A 9,694-nucleotide genomic window follows, 5' to 3' on the forward strand; every position below is an offset into this window, starting at 1 on the left:
AGAAACCCTGTCTCGAAAAAAAAAAAAAAAAAAAAAAGAGAGACTCAATACCAAGTACTGTGATCTGGTGGGTAACTATAAACTACTGCATCCCAGGGACTCTACCCTTCCTACATCTCCCATGTGCTGGAAGTCAAGGCTCTGAGCTGTGCTGTGCCTCAGCCAGTGTCCACTGCTGCAGAACAGGACAGGGGCACTGACCAGCAGCTTGGGTGTCTTGAAAGCAGGCACGTCATTTCCTTGCTTGGCAGTGTTGCATTTGTCATCTTAAAGTCACCCCAGTTGTATGTGTGAGTTTATTGTCTGTCTTCCTCACTAATGTGCCAGATCCAAACTGGCCTTCTTCCCAGCAGGCCTTCAGACCTAGAACAATGCCTTGGCCGGAACCGGCACTTGTAAGACTGTCTGTGAGACGATTCAGAGTGGGGGGGCCGGAAGACTTCATCAAGACCTGTTCTCTCTGCTCCTGGGGCTGCTGGCTCCTTTTCTCCCAGTTCTACTGAGGGGTGTGTCCACCTCACTCCAGCCTCACACCGGGTGCTCTTCTCCCCTGATGCTACCCCAAGGCACGGATACCCAACTGATGATAAAAGACCACGGACCACTGGGCATCACTGCAAAGGGGGCCAGGAGTAGGGAGAAGAAAGGGCTGCCTGCTCAGGTTCTAGGGCCTGTGAAATGGTCTGAGGGGTGGAGTGAACTTTGAGACAGTCTGACCCACCCTCCTCTCCCTCCTTAACATCCTACTATGATCTCTCGAGCAACCTTCACACCCACAGTTTAGAGCATCGTAACACTCTGACCTACATTCCAAAGCGAAGTGATGCTGTTATCCCAGGTGGGACATAGGATGCTCAGGCATTCCCAAGATTCCAAGCACTCCCAGACACCACTAGGACAGGGGACTGTGGATACAGGCCTGTAGTGGCACAAGGACTTCCTGACACTCGCCTACCTATGCAAAAGTGCTAATAACACACACGCCACCACTCAGACAGTTACATTCAAGCTCCTAGCTTCTGCATCCTGTTCCTTCTGAGCCCTGGAAATGTAAGCACCCCCACAGCGCACACAACTCACATGTTTTTATACTTTGGAGCATGAACAGGAGATCCAACCCCAATCTTCTAATATCTCCTACCCAGCCTGGCCTCACTCCCCCACACAGCCCCTGGTGGGCCCCCTGAGGAGACTGAATTACTGGGAAGACCCCTGAAAGGGTGCGGTGACCTCACGGGCTAGGCAGGAGCTGAGGCAGGCAGGCTGGGCGGGGCAGCCTGAGCTCATCAGATTCCAGCCTGATTCACTGGAGGGGCTGAAGGATGGAGGATGGGAAGAGCACTGGCCCAGGAGGTGGGGCTCTGGGGACCTGAGTGGGTTTTGGATCTGAGTGTCGTCGCGGTGGTGGCCCTTCCTGAAGAGTTCCCCTGAGTAGGACTTAGGCCCCTAGGCTGAGCTGTGGGATAAGACAATCGGCCCCACCCTCCAGGCTGGGACTCCCCCCACCCTTCCTGACTTCAGCAGCTGGATGTCTTTAGCTGGGGAGGTGACCTTCAGTCTGTCTTGGATCCTCCAGGCTCAGGCTGGCAGTCGCCTTGGTGGACTCTAGAGGTCAGGGAAGGCCAGATTTGCCTGGTCCCATTGCATGGGGCTGACAGGGTTACAGACCTATGCCGCCCCGCCAGGCAGAGCCTCTGCCAGAAAGGGAGGATGCACGGCTGCCCAGTGCATGAGACGTTTTCCTGCTGAGACTGAGCCCTTCACTCCTGCCATCCCCAGAAATCCTTGTGTTCCCAACTGAGAGATGCTTACAGGGGGGCGGAGTGGGGGCCAAGCTGCCCAGACTCAGCTGCAGGGTGACAGGAAGAAAGGATGGGGGCAGGGTGAGGGTACAGGAAGTGCCTTTCTTGGAACTCTGCACCAAAATAGACCATTCCATCCCTACTCTGGGTCTGGTGTCCCACGAGGGAGGTGTGTGTCACCAAGGAGACCCTCACTAGGGAGGAGCAAGATCTGACCTCAGTCTGGCTTTTGCTTGCCAGCCCCTGCACCCCCACAACAGCCCAGGCTCCACTTTGAAGTCCCAACGTAAATATCATGTCTGCTCGAGTTCTCCTTCCTGGCCTTGGTCACAGACCCCAGACCTGGCTTCCAACCCAGCCAACCCCCAGGATACAGAACAGAGAGAGAGGAGGGAGGCTAGACCACCCAGGGATGGGGGCGAGACAGACACACTGCTACATCGATGGGGGCGAGATGGGAGATGCAGAGACGGGGGGGGGGGAGCTGAAAGCAATGAGGCCGACCCCAGACCAACACGGGGACAATTCTTAGAGCCAGGAGACCCCTGACTTCAGATCCTGGGGGACAAGGGTGCAGGAAAAGGAGGTGTGATCCAGGAAGAGACAAGGAAAAGAAAATACTTGAGAAAGTTCCAGAGGTATGGGGGGGTGGTGGTGGCAGAGATCAGAGAAGTTGGGACTGGGGTAACTGGGGAAAGATGTGGCAAAAAGAAACTTGTCCTGTGACAGTGAAGACCGGTCACCTTGTTTACCCAGGCCTGGGGTAAGTGTCTGGGTGAGGACCTATGTGTTGGGACTGAAGTTAAGAGAAGTCCTCAACAAACTGGGCCAAGCCAATCCATCCTTCCCTTAAGCAGAGAGTCTACACCCCCAGGTACTGTTGCGCAGGCCTTCAGAAGAGCTGCCTGCACACTCGGGTTCTAGGAGTCCCTTTCTTGAGGGCAGATGTGGCCAGATGTTCAGGTCAGGCATCTGCTAGGAGAGAGCGCTAAGCTCCCAGCTGGACCTAGGCTGGATGTTTCGAGGAGCCATTTGCTTCGTTCTTGCAGCTGTGGGCACAGGTGTGAACTTGCTCAGACACCCAGCTGTGTACATGTGTAGCCATGCCAAGGCTGTGCAAACACGTGTGTGTGCATGGCTCTGTGCATGCAAGCACACTGTCCTGTAGACACATGCATACAAGGTCTTTATGACTAAGGCCCAGCTCTACCCTCAGCTACCCCCAGCTGTCAGAATTCTTTGGCTTCAAGGATGCTGAGGAGGGCCAAACCCCTTCTTCCCAGTTTGGAGTTCTCCAAACCTCTGTCTCCCACCCATCCTGTCCCCAGCAGCCTGACCCCCTCCCTGCAAGGCTGCCTTGCCAGAAGCACGAAGGGTGTGGCCCCAACAGTGGGGAGGGGAGGAGATTGCAAATGTGCTCTTTCCTCCCCCACTGCTGCCCAGGGTAAACCTCTCCCACCCACCCACCCACCTTGGCTCTCACCCAAGACTGGGTGCCTCCCGCCCTCTCTCAGCCCTTCCTCCTGACAGCCTGAAAGCTGGGATGGTTTGAGAAGAGTTTAGACAGGGACTGAGGTGGGGGTGGGGACAGAAGAAAGAGAAGAGGTGATTTGCACACAAAGCAATGTGCTGGCTCAGCAGGCCAGCATGCCAAGGCTCTTAAGGATGCCTGCAGGGTGGGAGGGTCGTCCCCAATCTTACCCAATCCCCCCACCCAGCTGTCCTATGGGAACTTTCTCTGGGCTAGCTATCCTTTAGACCACCTTTCCCCTTTCCCTCTGGGCCTACAGATTACATCTAAAACCATTTCCCTCTTGCATGTCCTGGACAAGTTTTCCTGGGAATACGGGCTGGGCCGCTTTTACAGCACGGAAACCCAGCAGAATTTGAGATGGTACACCCTGCCACCCACCCACCTTCAGTCCAGCCAGGAAGACACACTGGCCTCAGGCCCCAGTAAAGAAAATGAGTGTGGGGACTCATCTCATTTGTTCCTTGCAGTGGCAACCCACGCTGTCGCTGTCTGGGATTGTCCTCCTGCAGAGATGTAGCGATCCATTCTCAGTATGCCACTCATCAGGGTGGCTGCCAGTGACAACTCAGGCCCTTTGCTTACATTCTCTAATGAGCAATGCATCCAGATGTTTTATAAACAAGGTGATAAATGCCTGTAATCCTAGCACTTGGTGATAAAGGCAGAGAGATTATAACTTCAAGGTCATCCTTGGCTACATAGTAGTTTGAAGCTAGCCTGGTCAACATGAGACTTTGTGTCAAAAAAAAAAATCCACATATACACCTATCTACCTATCCATTTATCCACTTACACATATGTGAATATATACCTAGAAACATACATATTGCATATATACATAGTTCCATCCATCCATTCATCCATCTATCATCCATCATCCATCCATCCATCCAGTCCCTTCCTCCCTCCTAACCATCCTCGCTTCCGTGCATGCATTCATTCAGCTGTGTGTGTGGCAACCCATGTCGCCCTATCACCTCTCTGGGCATCTACCCAAGTACTCACGCTGCGCATCATTTACCCATGTGTATGACTATCCATCGTCTGCCTGTCTGTCCATCCATACCCCCATGCACCTGTATATCTACCCATCACCCATCGACCACCAAAGCTGTGATCACTTGTCACATCAGTTAGCATCGTCTCCTTGTGGTGGGTGAACCATATGAATCAGACTCACCAGAACAACGGAAAAGAACTTCAAGCCCCGCCCCTCTCAAGCTCTTGTTCTCCACATCCTTGGTGCTCTGTATTCGTGCTCCCCATCCCAACTAGGGAAGGAAGTTCTTAGGACACCTCATCCTACCTTTCCAACCTGGGGGAGGACTAGACCCTCAACCTGGGCACTGAAGTATGTCGCCAACTCTTACTTTTGGCCACCGAATCTTTGTTGAAGCCAGAGGTGTGCCCTCACTCACCTCTCAGCCCCTCTCCTGCTTTGGCTTCCCTCCACTTAGAAATAGGTCTAGCAAGCACATCTGGAAGTTGGCCTTTGACCCTCTTCCTTCTACTTACTTTGCCTGCTCCCCAGCCCTTCATCCCACTGAACCAGGCCCTGACCTCTGGTCTGACCCACCCACTTGCCAGACATCCTACAGCCTCTTCTCAGACGCCCAGCACTGGCCATTGCCCGAAGCATGACTGGGCTCACCACACCCTTGGACCAGGCTCAGAACCGCCCCCAAGGAACCTCCAGAGGCTGCCTCCCCCAGCCCGGCCCGCCCTGTAGCCCAGCTCTCCAAGCCAGATCCCATCCCTTTCCCAGATGATTGCAACAGTCTCCTAACTGGTCCCTGGCCTTGGGTCCCATCCACCCACCGTCCACCAGCCATGGTGTCCCCTTGCCCTGCCTCTCTTCCCAAGGCATCCACAGTGGAGCTTCTGCCTCTCAGGTAGCATCAAGGCCTCCCCTCCCTGCCTGTATTCTCCCTCTGCTCCTCACTTTCCTCTCAGGTCAGCAAGGAAGTCCCTTGCACCCTCTAATCCCATCTGCACTCTCAGCCCAGGCCACCATCCTGGTGTGCCAGCACCCAACCTCTGCTCAGGAGATAACAGGTACACAACCTGGAAGACAGGCAGAATGGGATCAGGGGCCCCGGCTTCAAGTCTCAGCCCTGCCATTAAGTAATTAAGTAATTAAGTAATTAATGCTCACTGCTTCCCTTCCGTTTCCCCATCTACCAAAAGATATGCATACCACCAAGAAAGGTCCACTTCTGGGATGATCCAGTATCAACAGGGTAGCTAGCACGTGTGGAAAGCAAGCAGGCAAAGGCTCCAAGGAAATCCCAGCCTCCCAAGGGCATCTTCAGGAGCCAGGCTCTTCACTTCTGTGCCCATTCAGTCATTCAACAAGTCCCCACCAACAACAACTTTTTGTTTGTCTGTTTGTTTGTTTTGAGACAGAGTTTCTCTGTGTAGCCCTGGTTTTTCTGAAACCCACTCTGTAGACCAGGCTGGTCTCAAACTCAGGGGTCTGCCTGCTTCTGCCTCCCAAGGGCTAGGATTAAAGGCATGCACCACCATGTTGGGTTCTTTTGTTTGTTTTTTGTTTTGTTTTTAAAGATTTATGTATTTTATGTATGTGAGTACACTGTTGCTGTCTTCAGACACATCAGAAGAAGGCATCAGATCCCATTACAAATGGTTGTGAGCCACCATGTAGTTGCTGGGAATTGATCTCAGGACCAGGGCACAGATAAAACCACTCACAACTATATGTCTCTGAATGTCAATAATGCCAGCTAGGATTGAGGGATTCTGGGTAGGAGTCAGTTCATAAGGGGGTTCAAGTCAACAACAAAGCATATACCATGACAGAGGGTAACTGGTGAGGGGTGGGAGGTAGGGGGACCCCAGAGAGAGGAGAGTCATGTGTGGGGGTTTGGATCAGGGACTGTTCTGCTTCAACTGAGACCTGAGAAAGTGAAAGGCAAAGAGGGAAGGCATTTGGATGTTGCAGGAAGGATGTTGCAGGCAAGAGAGAACATGGGATGAAAGCTCAGTGCCTGGTGGGCCTAAGGCTTGACACAGACACTGCTAGAACAAACAGAAGGACCAAGGGAGAAAGGGAGGGAAGGGCTGGCTGAGCGTTAGAGACAGATCATATAGCAGGACTTTGGCTACCTCTGAGTGAGACATGGCCAGAGAGGGTCGTGAACAGAGGGGTGGCTGGATCTGGCCAGGTCTGCTTTTTCTTTGTGTGTACGTGGGCAAGATTATTTTATTTTATCAGCGTTTTTGCCTGCATATACTGTACGCACTACATGTGTGCCCAGTGTATGGAAGAGGTTAGAAGAGGACATCAGATTCCCTGGAACTGGAGTTCCAGATGGTTATGAGCCTCCGTGTGGGTAACAGGAGCCCAGCCCTGGCTCTTTGCAAGAGCAGCAAGTACTCTTGACCACTGAGACAGCTCTCCAGCCCCCTTGTTTTTTAACAGTTCTCCCCATAAGGGAGAAAAGGAGGAAGGGGGGGGAGGGTCCTAACTAGGAGATGGAGTGTGACCGCAGTGGACAGAAAGGCAAAGGTGGTGCTGTGAAGTGGTCACACTCTTGATCTAGTTTTGAAAACGATGCCAACAGGATTTGCTGAGATACTGGAGCAGGGGTGTGGGAGAGATAGAAGGGTGAGCTCAAGCTTTGGCTCTGCTCCAGCAGAGGGATGGCCTTTGCTCTCCTGAGAAGGGGTGTAGCCCTGCATGCTCTGAGCATAAGACTTATGCTCAAAGGCAAATGCTGTATAAACAGCAGTTCTCACAGCCTGGCTGTGTCTGCAGTGCCCACCTGGGCACTGTGAGGAAGTTAGTGAAAGCAACTGGGTCCCCACTGGCATCCAGATTTGCTCAGAAGACTACCAAACCTTGGTCCTGTGCTCTGCAGTTGACAAAACATATATGCAAACAGGGAGTGCTATAACACAATAGCGGGGCTGAAGGGTCCGCACACATGTATCCCCATGTTGTGGAGGGGGACAATGGAAACCTGGCAAGATCACCTACACCCATAATCCCAGTGCTGCTGCACAGAGACCTACACAAAAGGGAAGAGAAGGCAGGAAAAGAGAAGAGAAAGGGAGGGAAGGGAAGTGGAAAGGACTGAAAGAATGAAGAGGAGAAAGGAGTGTATGCGTGAGTGCGTGCATACATGAGTGAGTGCATGCGTGTGTGTGTGTGTGTGTGTGCATGCGTGTGTGCGTGCATGCGTGAGTGCGTATCCCAGCACTTGGGAAGCAGAGGCATTTGGATCTCTGTGAGCTCCAGATCAGCCAGAACTACACAGTGTAAACTACATAGTGTCTTTAAAAAGGGGTGGGGTGTATGGGGGTGGGACATGAACGAGGACTCAGAGAGAGCCTCGAACTCACACAGGTTAGTAGCAGAGTATCCAGGCCAGGACCGTGTTCCAAAGAACAAAACTTCTCTTTCACTTTCTCATCCATGGGTCATGAGATTTTTAGTGCTGGGAATTCAACCCAGGACCAGACATTGCCCTATCACGAAGCCACACCCCCAGCTAGCTCAGAATCTGCGGAGAATACAGAGGATCGTGTGTTAATGCCAGACCAGAGGTGACGGGAAGACCAGGAGTTCAAGGTCATCCTGGACCACACAGTGAGCTCCAGCTCAGCCTGGGCGACATGTAAGACCTTGCCTCAAAAAATCAAAAACGGGCTGGAGCGATGCCTCAGCAGCGAAGAGTACTTCTTGCTCTTGCAGAGGACCCAAGTTTGGTTCCCAGCACCCACAGGGTAGTTTAAAATACCCGTAACTCCAGTTCCAGGGAATTTGATGCCCTCTTCTGACTTCTGAAGGTAACAGGCACACACACAGTATACATGCATACATGCAGATAAAACACTCAAAAAAAGAAAGCAAAAATGTTTTTAAAAGTCAAAATAAAAACCAAGAGTAGCCGGGCATGATGGCACAATCAGGAGGCAGAGGTAGGCAGATTTCTGAGTTTGAGGCCAGCCTGGTCTACAAAGTGAGTTCCAGGACAGCCAGGGCTACACAGAGAAACCCTGTCTCGGAAAACCAAACCAACCAACCAACCAATCAAACAAACAACAACAAAACCCCAAGAGTATAAAAGGATTACCTGGTGTTGGGTGACTGTAGTACCTGCTACTTAGAACCCAGGAGTTTGGAATAGCCTTGGCAACAGAGCAAACTCCATCTCTTAAAAATAAATAAGTAAATAAATAAAGGTAAAAGGTAAAAAGAGAATGCAGAGGTTAATCCTTCACACAGAACCCCAGGGCCACCCTGGGTGCCAGGCCCAGTGTGCAAACCTCCAGAGGACTCCAGGAAGGGCTGGAAGAGGACCCTGGGAGTAAGGAGGACAATGTGATGCCTGTGTCACACTTACTATCCTGTTGTGTCCCCATGCCCATACATGGTCTTACACAGGTCCCCTCATAGCAGCCCTGCTCACCCTGAGCAGAGCTCAGCCTCCACGGAGCCCAGAGTCATGCACCCTGCCTTTCTGCAGCAGAAGCCTGGAGAGGCATTTCCTGTTTGGGGGCAGCCTCCTCCCCCTCTAAGCCCAGGTTCCCAGGGCCCCTGACTGAGCCAGGGTAAGGAGAGAGCAGCCCCTGGCCTCCTCCTCCCCCCTCCCTAACCCCTAATACTGGTCCTGCTGGAGCCAAAAAAACTTGGGAGTGAGGTAGGCTGAGGGAAGGGCTCATCAAATACGTGTCTGGTTGAGGTGGTTCTCAGGGAGGTTATCAAGTTGATTCTCACGCAGGGCCCAGGCAGGAATGGGCGGGGCCTCATCGTTTAGACCGTTTAGCAGGCCACATCATCCTAGCTTATCCACCTAAGGGTATAGAGAGGAGAACTGCGTGTGTGAGGCTGGGGTTTGGCGGCCTTAGATAGGGTGTCAGAGAAGATGCTCTTGCCAGGCTTGGAAGGAGTCGCTCACATATGTGTGATGAGAAAGGGCTGGCCCGATCAAGTCGTTGAGCTCAGAGTGCGGCCAGTATACTGATACTGGTGAATCCAGATTCCGGTTTTCGGGAGTCTCTCTGGAAGACAGCTTCATCCCAGCTGCTTAGCTGCAGACATTGCTGAAGTTTCAGAGGGTTGGCTGGGGATGCTTCTCAGACAGGCAGATTCCCCTTTCCCTGACTCTCAGCTCTGTAACGCCTGAGGTAGCCCATTAGTTGTACCTCCCCCCTCCTCTGCCCTTCGCCTCTCACCCCAGAACCCCCCACTCCACTGCTTCCTGCTCCAGCAGCCCCCGGGGAGCTAGCAGGGGAGCTGGCAGCGGCCCCAGCCCACTCCTTACAAGGCGTGAGTCCGCCGGGCCCGCCCCCGGCCCTCCCGCCGGAGGCCTTGATCCCTCCCCCTGTCAAG

This window comes from Mus caroli, chromosome 19 (assembly GCF_900094665.2).
Source record: "Mus caroli chromosome 19, CAROLI_EIJ_v1.1, whole genome shotgun sequence".
Lineage (NCBI taxonomy): Eukaryota > Metazoa > Chordata > Mammalia > Rodentia > Muridae > Mus > Mus caroli.